The 6,594-nt window shown below is 38.8% G+C and overlaps 1 long non-coding RNA gene across 1 annotated transcript; it reads left to right on the top strand.

The window, feature by feature from the left end:
• The first annotated feature begins 3,977 nt into the window (after window positions 1-3,977).
• LOC129924515 (uncharacterized) lies at window positions 3,978-4,964 on the top strand. The gene is made up of 3 exons (XR_008776465.1): window positions 3,978-4,529; window positions 4,562-4,629; window positions 4,693-4,964. It is a non-coding gene; the product is annotated as an uncharacterized LOC129924515 (long non-coding RNA).
• Window positions 4,965-6,594: the final 1,630 nt, after the last annotated feature.

Here is a 6,594-nt window from a genome sequence, read left to right as displayed (position 1 = left end):
TCATCTCAAATTGTTCAATGCAATTATTTCCACATCTCTCCTACAGCTTTATGTTCTAAATCAATTTGTTGTACACAACCACGCTGAACAAGACAGTCACTGTTATCATTAAGAAAAAAAGTTCCCCTTTCGGATTACGATCTATAGGGCAGATAATGTTAAGGTCCTTTGTTTCTTTTGGACAACGGTTAACGAGCTGGGTGTCATGTGGCCAGCACAACGACCAACCGCCTTTACTTTACCCAACTAAAGTCAGGTACCCATTTGAGTTGGGTGGACTCAGGGGCGCCCTAAAAATACCGAAACTCAAAATATCAGTCTTCACTGAGATTCGAACTCAGGACCCCAGGTACGGAAGCCAAGCGCTTAAACACTCAGCCACCGCTCCTCCATCGTTATCATTACAATCTATTGTACAGAGTTCTGTGAAGATGTTAAAAACAAGTTCTGGCTCTGAGCCCATTCCTTTCCAACCGCTTCCTCCTGCGATAATGCAAAATATTCTAACAAATACATCGAATCAATATTTTGAGTAGAAGTTTTTGCATTGCATACACAAAGGCATTAGAACAGTCAATTTCACTTCATTTTCCCATGGTGTGTGTGTTTGTGTGTGGATGTTTCTGTGCAAAGGCAGAAGAAAAAAAAATTCACCTCAACCCTCCTCCCTCTTCAAAAAAACTGGCTACGCCCATGTCGTCTAGACAACATCGTCCAACTTGGAACCTTAGAAAACAATTACATTACATAAAAGAAAAAAAAATTCCTTGTTTTCTCTAAGTGCAAATTTAAAAAAAAGAAAATCCTTTTTTTTTCTGACATTTAAATTGACCTTTTATTCTGCGTCCAGAAAACGTTCGTACATTCTTTTTGAGAAGAAATTGAAATTGACACAACACGACGGCCATTCCGTCGGCCGTAACACAAAGCGCGGGTAATCATCGGAAGTTAAGAGTGTTATCCCCCTTCGTGATTGGCTCTGGAGAAGAAATGTCATAAAAATGAAGTTAGCTGTCAAAGTATTTTTTTTTTGTGAAGAGAATTCAATGCGATTAGACTTGTGTTTGTTTAGACTTGAAGGCGTGACAGACTCTTCGAGGCTCTTCTTAATACATTTTAGATTAGATCTATATTTGGAGAGATAATTCCAAAGAAATCTGAGACTTTACCACAAAATAAAATATGTTAAAGTGGCCTTCCACCTTTTTTATATTTGTTATTAGTTACTACTTGATTCAAAAAGTTATTGACCTTTTAAGAAGCAAGGCATATATTTAAGCTTTATTTGCTCAGCAAAGCTAGCAAAAGGCTGAGAGAAGAAGTTTCCTTATCTGCATTCGACCCAACTTACCCATGCTATGTGTGTGGCCGGCTTTTTAAAGCGATGATCGGATTCTATAGTTAGGAAATGAGAAATGTGCTCATCTTCGACCACGAAGGAGGAGGTATATTTACTTTGCGAGTCTGAATAAAAAGATGAAGTCTTTGATGACATTAAAAACGGGGAAAGAAAGGATTGTGCTGTGGCTACGTGTAAGTTGTTGTGTCTAGCAGAGTTGTGAATTCAAGGTTACCTGCTCGTGTGGTATGAACTTTAGACTTTTATCTGTCGTGCACTTGACGCTTTCAGACGCAACAAACAGAATCGGCATTGAACGCGACATAAAATGTGGCGAGGTTAGAATAGAGGTAATAGCGAGACATAGAATTAAGTGGCTGTCATGGCCCAGCCTTCGCACTGTAACATCTATCTACCGATAGAGAACACAGACTCTACCCCCATTGTGTTATTAAATAGTTTTGGTCTTCTACACTTATTTGGTGTTGTTTATTGCTGTTATTTCTAATATGTTTCTATTGTCGAGCTTAAGTGCACATTAGTAAAGTAAAGTTTCCCTTTCAGACCTTGCGATCTATAGGGCAGATGATGTTCAGGGCATCTGTTTCTTTGGTCAACGTTTGAGCAGGGTGTCATGTACCCAGCACAACGACCAACCGTCTTTACTTTCCCCAACTAAAGTCAGATACTCATTAGATCAAGATGTACTCATGGGAGCCCTAAAAATCCCTAAATTCTAAATCTAAGTGTTCACCGAGATTCGATCCTAGAACCCAAGGTGTCCAAGCGCTTAACCACTCATCCACCGCGCCCCCAAGTGCACATTAATGAAGACATTTTAATACACGCAGGCATCATCCAGGTTTTGACAATCACGACGGTCACTAGTTGGAATCCACCCCACTTCCATCCCATGGCTTCTTCTAAACTTCTAAAGGATGAAAGCACTATGACGTGGTAATCTCCGCTTGTGAATGAATGTCCGAAACGTATAAAGCATTAACGTATCCAATGAAAAAGAAGCAGGACATGACGTCAGTTGTATGCTCTGCATCTTGAGATGTATCGCAGTGCGCATGTCCACAAAGCTTCAGACATCCGGCAACATTAGGACTTGTCTACTATTATGAGGTCGTGTTTTTCGTCCGTCAAGTTTTGACATAAAGTTTGAGAATACTCAGCCTTCACTCTGTTAAATACTATGAAGATACATCTAGTGATCAAAGGATGACATTACCTACGTAATCAAACAAGTTTTTAATGTTTTTGATGTTTTGTTGTGAAACAAGTACCCCAAGGAGAGGAGTATTCAAACAAGAATCTCCATTGACTTAGTAAGAGGTATTCATCTCTCAAGTAATATCTCAAAAAAATGTCATACAGCAGAGATAAGTGTTGAACTACCGCCACGTGTTGCTTTATTAGCAAAGTTCCTATTAATAAATTAGTTTTACGGCCTAAGGGTTACGAATATATTTCATTGAATAAATAAAGAAAAAATAATACTTCTTTGAAAGATAAAGATAAATAATAATTGTAATTGTATTAATTGGTTTAAAAAAAATATTGGTAGGATCAGTCATGTATTGAAATTTGTAATAGCAATAATAAAACTGTGCGATTACAAATATTGGACAGGGTGGGGTAGAGATAGAATGGATACAGTGTGGAGGGTGTATCTTTGTGATTGCTTTTAAAATGCATTTATAGATAAATGAAAAATGGTGAACATCTAAATTTGAACTCGAGGACTAAAGCCTCATCAGCCTCCTCAAGCCAATACACTAACCCCTATGCCATTGAATCGCTTAAGAAAATAGAAGGCTTTATAGTTAGCTATTGTTAGTTTCACATTTACAACTATATCTCTTCAAAAATATAGAAGTTTATTTTCTCATAATCTCTTCAAGTTTCAACTTGATCTGAGACTGCATGTGGGAGAAAAAACGTGCATTTGTTTTAGCAGACAGAAATATAGAGTAAGTAGATAAAAGGTTTGAAATGAAAAGTCAGCACCCAAGGTTAAAGAGTACTTCCTGAGACACTCGGCGGACAATGGCTTTCACTGTGACAGTTGTGACAAAAAAATAAACAGTTAAAACTGGTTCAATGAAGTTTTTGAAATGTCCTTTTCGTTTTTTGTTTTTTGTAAAAATTTCTATACTCCAGTTTTTCTGACTCAACGCGTGCGGGTAACCCTGTGCAAATTCATTTATGTTTCAATTACCAAAAACTGTCTGATTGCGTGCTAGATGCAGAGACTGATTCTTAGACGTAACCCAGTGGCTACAGAACGTGGAGGGGGGGGGGGGGAAACAAGCAAAATACAAAATAAAAACTAAAAAAAAAAGCAAAGCTTATTCAGGGGGAAGAACTTCCCCTTTACAATTATATCTATCAATAAAGTAGAAGTTATTTCCCTTATTCGATATCAGATGAAATTATTAATTGCCAATAATTAATTGCATGTGTGACAGGTGGATGAAATGTGACGTGTGTTTGGCGCGTTTTATGTCTAGGGGATGATTATTTTTAAAGCTATCACACACCAAACTATCATCATATGAATCCGGAGCAGGCACGCAACGAGACAAGCAATGAAAGATAGATACAAAAGTTAAAAATGAAGAATATTTATTTACATAAATATACATATAAGAATAAAAGGGGGGAGGGTTTGCATCTATCTCTAAATAATACTAGGTTTAATCATCACTCTTGCACCTAATAAGAGAGTATGTCACTTTGTCCTCTGACTTAGCTGGTTTTCCTGTTGATGTCGCAGCTGGCTGTGTCCTGGCTTGAGGTTCTGCAGCTGGAGGTGGCGCTCTAGCGGATAGAGGGACGCCGGTGATATAGTTCTTGTGGAGTCTCAATCCCCAAAATCTAATATCTGTAGTGGGCACAGTAGGGCGGGTGGCCGGCTACCGTGGGCACAAGGTTACTGCGGGCAGAGCTGATCTGCCGTGGGCAGCGTAGTTGACAGGATATGTCCAGTGAGTTGCAGAGGGTTGGCGTAGCTATGACGTCTCACACAGATCTGAATCTATAGGGACGTCGCACCTAATAGCTTGACAGGTGGGCTGTCGAATAGGCGGGCAATGCCGATAGCGCCAAGTGGTAGAGTTGAGTAGATCTCAGTAGGCAAGTGCAGTGCTGAATAGCACTAAGCACATAAATAGGTAAATAGGTAATTCTTGATAGCAAATAGATAGGCAATAGGCAGGTAAATAGATCGTTGATCCAATAAATAGGCAGGTAAATAGATCGTTGATCCAATAAATAGGCAGGTAAATAGATCGTTGATCCAATAAATAGATAGGCAGAGGTGATTCTTGATAGCGAATAGTCAGACACCTGAGGGAGGCTGCGGATAAATAAAGACAAGTTAGGACATGTCTCTCATGCATCTTATCGATGCCCTCGACTGAGGTGCATTCGTCAGCTTGGTGAAATTGCTTTTGAGCACAAAAGGGGAGATGATGACAAATGGGATTTGGAAAAATAGATGGCAGATAGTAGCAATATAAAAATGTACATAAAAGGGAAAGTAATAATATAAAATGTACATAGAAGGGGAAATAATAATCTCAAATAAACAACACAGGTGGATAGAGAAAGAAAAGGGAGGGGGGTAGAATTGGGCGGTGGTCAGCGAAACTGACGGTATGTTTACATATGACCGTCGATCGAGAACAATGGAGCGCGCTTGAATGGAGAGGGTGTCCGTTCAAGAGGCGCAACTCTCGTTAGAGTGAAATGGCTACAGGGGAGATAATTCAATAAGGGGAGATAACTCATATCTCCTTTCTAAGCGCAGTATTAGTGCGATAGTAGAATTATCAAGGCTGTCAACCGAGATAAAGGAAATAAAATAAGGTGTACAAATATATACATGGTTGCATCAATGATCAATTGAGCAACGTAGCATTAATAGATTAATGCAATACATAAAATATACATTAGCCATGTTCATGTTTTCTACTTACGACAGTGAGAAATACACAATGCACTAATTAAATATAAATGAAATAATAAACTACACATGATAAAATCCAATGGAAATATACACAGAGTAATTAAGATGGAACTTGTGATTAAGTTCGGCTTACCACCAGGTATTCCTCTAGGAGAAAGGATAAATGAAGTAGTCCAGACTCGATAGCTCAGCTCGAATGAGAAATGAAAGAGTCTGATTTTATTTGGATCTACTTTATATAGGCCTGGAAAATGCGAGCGGAAACAGGAAATGTCCTAGGCTTAGAATTATCTTACACGTGGGTGAGGCAGACTTGAGATGGGAGTTGCACATTGGGAATGTCAATGGGCGTGTTTGTCCTCGTGGTCTCCTAGATCAAAGAGAGACGTGGGAGAAAAGGGGGTGGGGGAGTGACTTGCATTCCACACAAGGTGGTGTCCACTGCGGCCGTCAGACATCCTGCCGATAAGATCAAATTCTGTGCATATCTTTGCCCCGGTCAAGGGAAGATAAATCGAAAGACGTGGCCTAGCTATCTCCAATGTGGTCAACTAAGTCTAGCCTGGAGAGGAAAAGGTGGGGCGGGTGGAGAAATTGTGGATAGGATGGGGAAATAATTAAAATAAAATAAATAAATAATGAAAAATAATAATTAATGCTGTGATAAATTTGAGTGACTCTGACAGCCAGTTTTTGACTTGTCACAGCATGATTGGTAATTTTTATTATTCATTCATGTTTTGTTATGTACAATAAATAATTATTTAAATTATTAACTTGATCAAAGAATGCCTGTGGAAGAAATAGCATAAACTAAAAGTTAAGGGGACTAAACCCTACTAATTTAGCCATATCTGTGAAAACTGAAGGATTAATCTCCCTTGTTGGTATCAAACAAGATAATATTAATTACTAGTATATCATTGTCTAGTTGGTTAATGTTTTGTATTGATTCATGTCTTGCATTGACACTGGGTTCATCAGATAACTGCAGAATATCATCGTAAACTCCCCCCCCCCCCCAATTATATTAGGCTTTTATCTTTTGAGTACCTCGAGCTAAATAAAACAAGGTAAGCAAAGAAAGGTGTGTTACACATTAACTCGTAGTCGGCCCCTGTGGGTCAGTCGAACGCTTTAGTTACTTTACACACAAACTCACTTCTTAATTGTATTTACGACTGTGACTTTCTAGCCAATCAGAGACCATTGTTATAGCAAACTGTTACATGCAGCTCAACCCGAGACTATTCGATATACAGGGTCTGAACATTGA

Source organism: Biomphalaria glabrata, chromosome 2 (genome assembly GCF_947242115.1).
Source record: "Biomphalaria glabrata chromosome 2, xgBioGlab47.1, whole genome shotgun sequence".
Taxonomy (NCBI): domain Eukaryota; kingdom Metazoa; phylum Mollusca; class Gastropoda; family Planorbidae; genus Biomphalaria; species Biomphalaria glabrata.
The sequence above is the reverse complement of the archived record's forward strand: the minus strand, read 5'-3'. Positions and strand labels throughout refer to the sequence as shown.